This window comes from Astatotilapia calliptera, chromosome 19, assembly GCF_900246225.1.
Source record: "Astatotilapia calliptera chromosome 19, fAstCal1.2, whole genome shotgun sequence".
NCBI classification, from domain to species: domain Eukaryota; kingdom Metazoa; phylum Chordata; class Actinopteri; order Cichliformes; family Cichlidae; genus Astatotilapia; species Astatotilapia calliptera.
The window spans coordinates 11422319-11434291 of NC_039320.1; positions in this window are offsets into that span (position 1 = coordinate 11422319).

Consider the following 11973-nt stretch of genomic DNA (forward strand, 5'->3'; position numbering starts at 1 on the left):
AGTTGTATATTGTCATAAAAAACAAATGGTTGACATATGGTTGGATGGAGCATTTTAAAAACCTGCATGCTAATCGGAGCCATTGTTTACGCCGTTACTTTGTATCCTGCTGCATAGAGTGCACACTACACCAGGCATTGGCATTGGACATAAAACTGGGATGCACTGAACTTTCACTGTGGATCTAATTAAAAGTGCTGAGCAATCGACTTAAATGTCAACCTGCTACTGTCAAAATTAACATGACACATGAGTGTACCGTAGGATGAGTAAGGAGACAGCACGTCTGTGCTCCAGAGTTAGAAAAAAAATGGGAAAAGTTATGAGTGAGATTTTCAGACACTTGTTCCAAAATGTGTTAAGTCTCCCATTAATAAAAGCACTTGTCATATCCCTTGTTCCTTGGCAGAAATAAAAATAGAAACTGACAGGATGAGCAGTGGATAAAGATTAAAATGTAACTAAAACACAGGCTGGGAAACTGGCAGAGAATAAAAGCTTCTTTTTTCATTATTAGAACGATGTATTACAAGGAGAGAGAATGTGCAAAATAAAACAACATTTCCTTGTCCTGTTATTAAAAATGGGAAAAGAAACTGATTCAGACTTCTTGAAAATGTATTTGTATGACCTGCTACATTCTTCCACTGTCTCCAATTACAAATGCCTACTGGGTTTTAAATGAAATCATTAGATCCTAGTCTCTTTTTAATTCACATTTCCAAAACCTCATCATGTACCTATGAGTCATAACAGCCTCCTCATTATGAGAACAAAACCACTCCTGCAGTCTTCAACAGCAGTCATTCACAGTGATTTTCACCCAAGAATAATTTACATTTTCAGTTCCCTCAGTTCCACTTACATTTGTCAACATTGTTTCCCCCTCTCTCTCTCTCTCATATACACACACACACACACACACACACACACACACACACACACACACACACACACACACACACACCCCATTACATTCATTAGGGAGAAAAACAACTATACAGCTATGGCTTTTCAAGTGTCAATCACTGGAAATAGGGAGGAGGGGAGCTGAGAAGAGGACATTAAAAAGTCTTATTGTGTAAATAACCAAAAATGAAGGAGACTGAAAAAAAAAAAAAAAAGAGGAAGACGGGGAAAAAAAGAAAAGAAGAGACGACAACATGACAAAGCCACAAGAGAGAGTTTCTGGTGTCAATTACCACAAGATTAAAAAGAGAATAATGGAAGCAGAAGGGTGCAGCAAGACGTGTTTAACATTCTCTGTCCATCATCTTAAAATGTGCTGGATGAATATCTTCTTGCTGCTTAAGTGTTCGTAGGAGATGAGGAGCAGAGAGTTAGGGACCAAAGGAAAGATGTGGAGAAAAATGGCTGCTTAGGATCGAAAATTAGATTTGTAGTCACTTGATAATTTCATGGCAGTATTACCTTGTTGGACTGGAAATATGACAGATGGATTTGGCAGAAGATTAACACACACTTCCAACATATTTACTGGAGTAATTACTTCAATTCAGCAGTCTATATCTGTGTTTCTTGTGTGCTTTTTTTATTATTATTTTTTTACAACAACCAGCTGGGATGATGTTATATCATCGGATTTTTAGTATGATGGTTGTGGCAGAGGGTTTTTCTTCTTCTTCTTCATCTGCTTTTGTTTGTTTGTTTTGATGTAGGGGTAGGAATCTCCTATTACAGGTTGGATGCAACATAACGTATCTCAGTGTGGTTTCATATGTCTAATGTTCCGTCATTAGAAGTCTAATTTGGGTTGATAGATACAGCTGAGCTCACATTTCTACAGTATCAAATAGTTCTGGGATCTTATAGCTATGCACAAGGTAGACTTTGATATTGGTGTTGTGACATATCATCTTCCTGTCATGACTGTGTGCAGACAGGAAGGAATGGTGGACCCAAGAGCAGGAGCAAAAGTGAACTTAAACAATTCCGCTTTATTGCTGGACAGGGGGCAAAACAGAAAACTTGCAAAAATGGGAAAGTAACTAAACTAAACAGGTAGACAGAACACACGGGGGGGGGGGGGGGGGGGGGACGAGAAGACGAGCAGGGAATGACACAGACACTAAATACAAGAGGTGAACAGGACTAAGAGGAAACAGCTGGGAGACACAGCTGGCACTGATTACACAGATGAGACGGAGGAGCACACAAAACTGAAAACACTGACATAAGACACAGACCTTCAAGGTAAAACAGGAAACTCACACATGAAGAGACAGACTCAAAACTGACAGAACAGGAACAGAGGGAGTACAGAACCGAAACCTAATAGCAAATCTTAACAAATAACCAGAATACACGAGAACGGTTTCAATTGTAAATCTCAGAACTTTCACAGAGCCACCATGACTCAAAGAAGATGTTTCTTTAATGGTTTGACTAATATTGAAATGAAATGTTCCAACAGCTGTGATGGTGCTTAGTAGTTAATTAGATAGAGAATGTTTTATAACAGATCGATATGACTGCAGCCTTTATAGGATCCCACATTACGTTAGTAGTGTTGTGGTCTGAGAGCACTGATAGTGTGCCATTGTGTGTTTGTATATCCAGGTATGCTTTTCATTTTCGTCCTGCTCAAATATGAAGCTATTGTCAATCAAACACTTTCCTCACAATACTGAAACTGGTCAGGACTGAAATTTCATGTTGTGCTGTGTGGCAGGCAGGAGATTGGACCCAAATGCAGACTTCATGAAAAATGTAAACTCAAAAAGAGTTTTATTGCTGATCCAAGGGGAAAATGATAAAAAAAAAATAAAAATAAAAAAAACTAGTCTCTGGAATAAAGTAAGCTAAACACACGGAGAAGCTCACAGGGAAACACACAGCAAGAGGGACGATGTGACAACAAACAGGGAATGACAGAGGACTAAAATACATGACGAAGTAATCAGGAAACAGGAGACAGAAGGGAAACGCAGCTGGTACTGATTACACAGATGAGACAGGAAACAGAGTCTAAACATAGAGAAGAACTGTCAAAATAAAACAGGAAACATGAGACAATTCACAAAGCTGCAGACACTAAGACATGCAAACGTGACAGACCTAACAGAGGCAAGACCAAGACTAAATACAGTATAAAATTACTGGGCTAGGAAATATAAAATACACAGAGAACCTATAGACAATGTCTAAAGAAAAACTTTGGAAGAGCTTCAGGAGAAATATTTCTCATTACCACCTACTTTACAATAAAAATATTAAAATAGAATATGACTCTCTCTCTCGGAAGTACAATATGGAGAAATGAGGGGGGACTCGAGACAATGCTGCACCTGTTAGGTGTGAAAGTACAGATTGTAATTTTATCTGAGCCTGACAGAGAAAATCAGACATATCAGACAAAATGGCACAGTTGCTGTTTTGTCACATGTGCAAAAGGTCAGAATAGCTTTCAAGACTTAACGCAGCTGCTGTATGGAAAACAAGAAGAAAACTTTCTAAAGCTGTCAACAATATATCCATCTGGAATAGGTGTATATATGTAGAACAAAATCTGTGTTTGCGCCAGTGTGAAATAAAAGCCACATCACACTGTGTCTTTCCTGTTTTTCAAAAGTTTTTACTGGTGGTCCTAACAGTCCACCAAACTACAGCATTGCTAATAATTTGATTTTTCTAAGCAAAGTTTCATGAGATACATAAGCAATCAACCATTGTGTTATGTTACAGCACTGATTGCACTGAATGTCATAAAAATGCTCAGTTTAAATCAAGTAGCACAACTGTCACAACTGTCAAATTACATTTAATGTTATTTAAGTCTCACTGACTGACACGAGGAAGCCCTCGTTAAATGTAAAACTTTGACTGTTAACTAAATTTGACCTTACTTATGCACAGCAGTTCATTTTTTTTTTTGCACTGACAATGCTGCTTCTTAACTGGCAAGCTTAATATTCAGGCCCTTATTGCCAGTGGCATATATAACACATCACTGACATGTGCAGTTAAACTGCAGAAGTCCATAAGAAAAGTAATCAATTTTGAGAAACTTATAGAAATTAACTTCTTTGCATTATCCCCAGCTTATGTGCATGGTGTGGAACAGTTAAAGTAGCAAAGTTGGATTCTCAGGAGGAAATCCCTGTTCAGCAATAAAATGACTAATGCTTAACTGCTACTTAAGCATCTGCTATTAGGGTGGTCTATAATGTGGGAAATTAACCTCCGAGTTCCCTCGGGAGTCCTTCTTGTACTCGATGTAAATGCATTTAACCTTTCCTCGCCATGTGACCACTTTCTGCAGGCCTCTGAGAACAGACTGCTCGGTTCTGAGTCAATATGGTTAAAACATAATATAAATTTGGATTTGGAACAGTGCTTTAATTTTTAACTTTAAGACTGCTGTTTCCTCAGTACAAATAAACTAATCATTTAGCATCTGTTCAGCTGTACCAGTCCATTGAGGCATTTTAAACAAACATTGCCCCTTGAACGCTTTCTAGACACAATAAATAGCACTGCTTCCTTCACATGTGTTGATTTAAAGCAGCTAATTCTCTTTCAGATATTTCTGTATCTCTGTGATGTAATCAATCAGTGTTAAAATCCTTAAAAATCAATCACGATCAGACAAAAAGACCATATACCTGTCACTGCATTTAATGCTAACACTAAAAAGAAAAGTTCAGTTTATTGAGAGCAAATGTGGTATAGATCAGCTACGGTACTTAAACACATGGCAGAAAAATATTGATTATGACAAGACATCTAACCACAGAGCATCCAAATAAGCTGCAAACAAGATTTTAAAGCACACTCCTGGCACCGTGTCAGACAGCTTTAACAAGGTTGTCATCTCTCATGGTTTCCAGTTAATAGGTGCGCCATGTCAGAAGGTTTCATTTATTCATTTATTTTTGTCTTCTCAATATGTTATGAGATAACACCAGGTTGCAGCTCTATGCAACTACCTAGTCACGCAGTAATGCATTTTGTGAGGGAGAACAGTCAATCTCTACATTAGGACATGAAGCCTTGTGAACTCTGGCCCATAGAAGTAAAAGATTTATTATAGTGCCTCAGAAATCACTACTCAAATGCCAAGCAGTGCCTATGTGCTCAAAGAGCAGACACATCTTAACATAAGGCATTTAGAGGAGACTGAGTCAGATCTTCATGGTCAAAGAATAGGATCTGAAGGTGATCAGTGATGAAAAGAAGACTCGTTGTGCCAAGAAACACAAGGACTTGATATTAGACGGGAAATCAGGGCTTGAGTACATTTTCTGCTGCTATGACAGAAAAGGTCAACTCATGGTATCTGCACAGGTTATATTTAGCTTAATTCTGCCTTTTAAATGGTGTAATATTTTCTTTAAAATGACTTGATTGATAAAAGGAATTCACAAAATCTTGCTTAAGAGATTATTTAAGAAGAGCACAGTCGGTTCCTTCTTGGGCGTGGTCTAAGGAGCTTGGAAAGAAAAGCGTCTGGACTTCTTTAGGGTTAAACAGGTCCAGACGCTACGGATTACCACACAAAGATCACTACTCTCCTCAGTGACAACAATACCTACGAAGCCTTAAAGCGAGACCCCACAAGCAGCTACAAAAAGAAAGTTATAGCTTGCCTTCAAGACCTTGAAGAGGACAAAATCATTGACCGCTTTACATATCACGGCCTTTACCCAAGGGATGCCATACCCTGCATTTACGGACTTCTAAGATCCACAAAGGTGTTCCACTCAGACCCATTGTCAGTAGTATAAACTCAGCCACTTACAACATTTCGAAACACCTTTCTACCATCCTAGCACCTGTTGTGGGGAACACCCCACGTCGCATCAAGAACTCCACCGACTTCACTGACAAGGTCTAGAAACTTATCCTGGATCTAGATGAAACCATGGTGTCCTTTGATGTAGTCTCTCTCTTAACTTGCATACCCACCACGGAGGCCGTGGAGACTGTCAGAAAATGACTACAAGAAGACAGCTCCTTGGAGGACAGGACCAACTTCACACCCGATCCGATTTGCACACTGTTAGACCTCTGCCTCACCACTACATATTTCAAATACAACGAGGGTTTCCACAGACAACAACATGGCTGTGCCATGGGCTCCCCCGTGTCACCTATTGTAGCCAACCTTTACATGGAAGAAGTGGAAAGGAAGGCTCTTGGCTCTTTCAAAGGAAGAGTACCCAGCCACTGGTACAGATGTGTAGACAACACCTGGGTCAAAATCAAGACACAAGAACTGGAATCCTTCACTGCACACATTAATACTGTGGATAAAAACATCAAGTTCACCAGGGAAGACACAAAGGACAACAATTTACCTTTCCTGGACTGCGCTGTGCACATTGAAGAGAATGGCAACCTCAACATCGAAGTTTACCAGAAGCCAACACACACAGACCAGTACCTCCTGTTCGACTCCCATCACCCTCTGGAACACAAACTTGGAGTAATCAGGACCCTACACCACCAGACAGAACATGTTCCCTCTAAGCCTGAAGGAAAAAAGAAGGAACACACACATGTAAAGGAAGCACTCAAAACATGCGGTTATCCTAATTGGGTGTCTATAAAGTCAGCAAAGATGCGCAGAAAAGAAGATCAGACACCAGCGAGGGAGGATAAGAAAGACAGACGCAACAACATTGTCATCCCCTATGTAGCCGGTGTATCAGAGAAACTCAGGAGAGTTTTCTTCAAGCACGACATCCCAGTGTATTTCAGACCCAGCAACACGCTCAGACAGAAACTGGTTCACCCGAAAGACAAAACTCCAAAACACAAACTTAACAATGTGGTGTATGCTGTACAGTGCAGCGAGGAATGCTCAGACCTCTACATTGGAGAGACCAAACAGCCACTTCACAAGCGCATGGCACAACATAGAAGAGCCACCTCCACAGGACAAGACTCAGCAGTCCATCTGCATCTTAAGGATAAAGGACACTCTTTCGAGGATGCCAATGTTCACATTTTGGACAGAGAGGACAGATGGTTTGAAAGAGGAGTGAAAGAAGCCATCTATGTCCACTGTGAGCGACCATCTTTGAACAGAGGCGGGGGTTTACGACACCAACTCTCTGCCATCTATAATCCAGTTTTGAGATCCCTTCCCAGACGCCTTAACGGGGGTCCTTTTTCCCCTCTTTGGGGTGATACTCCCACGGGATTTAAATCTGGGACTCTCCACCATTTGAGTCTAGAACTGAAGAAGCTTCTAGGATGAGAGGTGAAACGTCTTCAAGCAACTTAAAGAAGTCCAGACGCTTCTCTTTCCAAGCTCCTTAGACTACGATGACCTTCGAAGACTTCTTGGGCATGGAACGATGTAGCGTCTCTTTACCCTTGCAAGGTTACTAGAAAGGTCATGACAGCATATATGTGTTTTGCGGCAGCCCTGTGGGGGTACTGCAGAATTAAAGAGCACTGACACCCTAGTAACAAAGTGAACCAAAGTCAGCTATATGTCTGTCCATATAGCTGACACAGTGTCATCAAACATATCTATCAAACATATTTTACTATGTGTTGCCTTGTCTCAATTTTCTGCTTTGAAGTAATATTTTTTTGCACATGGTTCTTTGGCCTTTATGGGAGGGTGGCATTTGAGGTAGTTTAAGGCCAGTGAGAGGCAGACAAGAGGAAAGACAGCACCTTCAAGTTTAAGTTTGAGGTTCGTTTTCTGCTGGAAAACAATGTATTGCTCCCTTTGGGTTAGAGGAGAGTTGCTGCCTCAAGCAACGAAATGCAATTATTTCAGGATCCTGTGCTCAAATGATAGAATGTGAGAAGGACAGGTAGATTGGTGGAGTTGGTACAGTATCAGCAGTAATGCTGATGTTGTAGTGGATGTTTTGGTGAACTGGGAACTGGGTTGTGCCTCAAGGCAGAGGTTTAGATTTACCAGTGGGTCTATGCTTCACCTATAATCATGAGCTCTGGTTAGTGACTTAAAAACTGCATTGGTGGATACAAGTGGTCGATATGAGTGAGCTCAGAGTACATACACTGTTCCTCCATGTCAAAAAAATTTGACCTGAGGTGGTTGAGCTATATCGTGTGGATGCCTTCTGAGTGATTTTATGGACATGGCTAGTGTAGACTTTGCAGAGAATACCATGCTACTGTAAGCCAACTATCACTGCAACCTCCAAGAAATCCAGACAAGTGGCTATGTTAATGGCAATTTTATTAATCTCATGCAAAAAACTTTTCCAAAGGAACAGGACACCCCTGATGTGTGAAGAGCAAACTTATCAAATATCTCTTTTATTGTTGTACTTTGTAGGTGGCTGCTGTGAACTTGTCTCACAGCCGGCTGCACTTAGAAACTAATGTTAGTTGTACAGCTCAGGGGAAAGCATGTTTGATGAAAATTAGGTTGTAGCTCATCTACCTTACAATGGTTGGAAAGAGTCATTGTTTGTGTATCAACAACATCTTCCCTAAAAGTTTCTCGCTATAAGCTACACTTTTTGAAAATGTTTCCAGTGAAGTATTTATTGAGATGTTGAAGTGCATCTCATGCTTCAGGGATAAAGGTTTGGTCTGTTGTGCTTCTGACGAGGAACTGATTTAAGTTTTAAATCGAATCAACTAAAACATTAAAATGAATCAATCAAAATGTGGGAGCAAATTATTTTTGTGCACTAAATGCAGCACAGTTGAGCCTCAGTATGCATCCCTTATTTCCAGCCTCTTGAGATAATTGCTATGTACTAGTTGTTTGTGTGCTGCATGAGGGCCTATCAAATACACATTAAACTGGCATTATATAACACTGATTCGTGCTTGTTCAGCTGCAAGACTGGCATGTAAAACTGTGATTGTGCATATCAGATGGGGTTTTCATGTGAACAATGTTCAAGATGCCATTAAGCATCGATGAGGTTTTTCTTCTTTGGGGAATTTTTGTTGCCTTGATCACTGCAGCAATATCTCCTGGTTGCCAAGTTTGCATTTAATAGCTAAATCATGTCACTACATGTATTTATTATTAATATTTTTTATGATAGCGCTATATTTTTAAGTATGGAAAATAAAACAAATAATGTTTTATATTCAAATAAAGCCCTTCTTCAGGTCATAGTTGAAAGAAATCTCCGTCCCGGGTTTCTCCGTGGATCGGGTTTCCTCCGAGGCGTGGGCACCTATAAGCAGAGTTTTGTCTTTTCCCTATAAGATTCAAAATTATTCAAAGTAACACTCAGGTATGCCGTTCAGCAGGTTAGTTACAGCGCCGGGAGTAGCTTGGGAGAACAAGGAAACACAGACTGCTTCAGGTTGCTTTCCCAAAATCAACTCAAAGGTTTATTCATCATACAACAGTTTATATAGAGGAAAAAGGTTCGTGTGTCAGCAGATTCTCAGTTCAGACCGGTACAGACCAAATAAGGAAGCGTCTTCCTGCCGTCTGAGCAAAGAAGTATCCTTTGTATAGTTTATCAGTTCAGCTACAATTTATGATCATCCCAGCGAAATACACTCCTAGACACAGAATACAGAGTTCTTTCATTAGTGAATTCTGAAACAAACCACCTGGCCTTTAACAAGCTCTTTTCTAGGAGATAAAGAAGGGAAGATGGGAGTAAGGGAGTGATCTCTGTGGTGTTTTCGACCTTGAGGTACCAGCCTGTGATTCTTACACATTAATTCTTGGGTCACAGAGAAAGAGAAAAACAACTGGTAAATGGGCCTTATTGAGTAACAGTTTTCCTGTATAATATCACTATAAAACAATATCCTGTAAATGCTACCATGGTATCAAAATATCACAACAATAACTAAGAAACATCTCTTGGTTTTTTTAATTAATTCAGCATTTTAACTCCAAAACAACTATTTTCAGTTTTTTGGGGTTGTGCTCACACATGCTGCAGGCCTATATTATCTTCTCACTGCAGGGACTCCGAGAGGATTTAACAGCATAAGAAATTCAACACTTTCAACACAAAATGAAACTTTCCTTGTCAAACCATTCCCAGAATAAGTGGCCCAGTTTAATTTTCTCACCATTTGGCTTCAGATCCTATAGCGCAGATTGTTCAGGGAGAGAATAATCTTAAGCATCAATGTATAATTAACTCAAAAGGTCAAAGGATCCATCTGGTTTTCAATTAAACTGTTATCTCCTAAGGAAGGAGCTAGTATTTGACTTCTTTCTATAGGATGGGAGCCGCAGAGGTCAGCGAAATTAATGTCTCCCATGTCTACAATCCAGCGAGAGTTTTCATCCTCACTTACTCATTAGGTTGGATATGACATCTTTCCTATAGTAAAGTTTCTTCAGTATTACTTTTACTTCTGAAAATCCCTCCTCCAACTCTGTATCTACACAATTTATTGCGTATGAACATATTTGATGCACTGAATACTTAACAGCTGTAACAGACATATTATCTGATAAATTAAATAGCTTAAGAAAAAGGTGCCCACCATGATAGCAAAGTCTTCACTTTGTGATTGGTTTCACTTTGTGAGCCTGTCTGTGTGTGCACTTGTGCTAACCAGTTTTTGGGCTGTAGAGCATCATGCTGTATATTCTATAACAGTGAGGACATTTTGGCTAATGTCTTAGTATCTCAAGCCCCTTGATAAGCTTGTTTATTAGTTAAGGCATTAAAACTATAGGATAAAATTAGGCCAGGACATCTGTGGACACATTAGAAGTGGTTGTTCTTAATACCATGATCAGTCCAGCTGGAGTCCTCTTGCACTGTCTTGTCTTCACCAACAAATAAACACAATCATAATCAAATTTCATGGCATGCAGGCAGTTTGGGTTACAGACAGACTTTGTCTGTGCAGCATCTATGAATTATTTACAGGGGAATAATTACTGCATGTACATTCTTGCCAATTTGTGTAGTAATTATGTCTTTTTTTACTTAACTGGAAGACCTATATTTAGATCTGCCTACAAGTCTCACTGAAAAATCATATATTAGCTTCAGTTGTTTCTTTTCTGGGGGGAAGTAAATGCTTAATTTATTTGAGCTAGACTGAAAAGCTGTTATTCAAATCCCTTGGTCCATTTAACAAACAAATATGAATACTGCTTTAAACTTGGTTTCCAAAGTCCACACTTGATTCGTTATAAGCATGTGTACTGCAGTTCTCTTGGAGGTTTACTGCCCCCCTCCAAAAAAATAAATAAATAAATAAAATCTAAGCACTGGAAATAGAAATTGGCATTTAAAGTGTTTCTGTCCATCCAGCTTTCATAATTAACTGTCGAGCCACTGGCTAGTTTGATTGTTTCATCGATTCTGATTGGCCCGTATACCCATGGGTTTCCTCTAATAGCCCTCTTTCTCTCTTTGTCATCCAATTGGCCTATCTCGCCTACCATCACCGCAGGCTGGTTGGTCATTTTGGCATTTTGAGCTGTCTGTGAAGTTAGTCTTTGTAGCCACTGGCAACTGCATGTGAGTGTTTGTGTAATACTGTGAACTGAGACCAGGCCCAACAACAGTCCTCAGCAGACCTCATCGCTTCTGCAGTACTGCACATGCACACAAATCATACATGCACACAAGCATCATTTAGCTTTACTCCAGGCTAATGGCAGAGTGTGGCAGATGACACTAAAGTACACCGGCTGGCTCACATAGCCTGAAACACAAACCCTCATCTACACTCTGGACACGGGGGATGAAAAATGCATCTCTAACACACAACAGAGTTGTGTATCAATGGCTTCAGAGGACATTGCATTATTTTGTGGAGGGCTTTTCTAACCACAAAATATTACTATTTGTTCAGTCAAAACCCTGACCCAATCCTATCAAACCTTGTACTCTCGTCACTATAAAATCCAGTAATTTACTTTATGCAATCTTGCCTTTCTGCCCCCGTAATGTGCGCAGAACATGAGTTGTGACATTCGTTTCTGGACAATCTCTGACTTTACTGACAGAGTGATGTTAAACTCATATCTCACTGATGACTCAATGATAGCAAGTTACAATTATA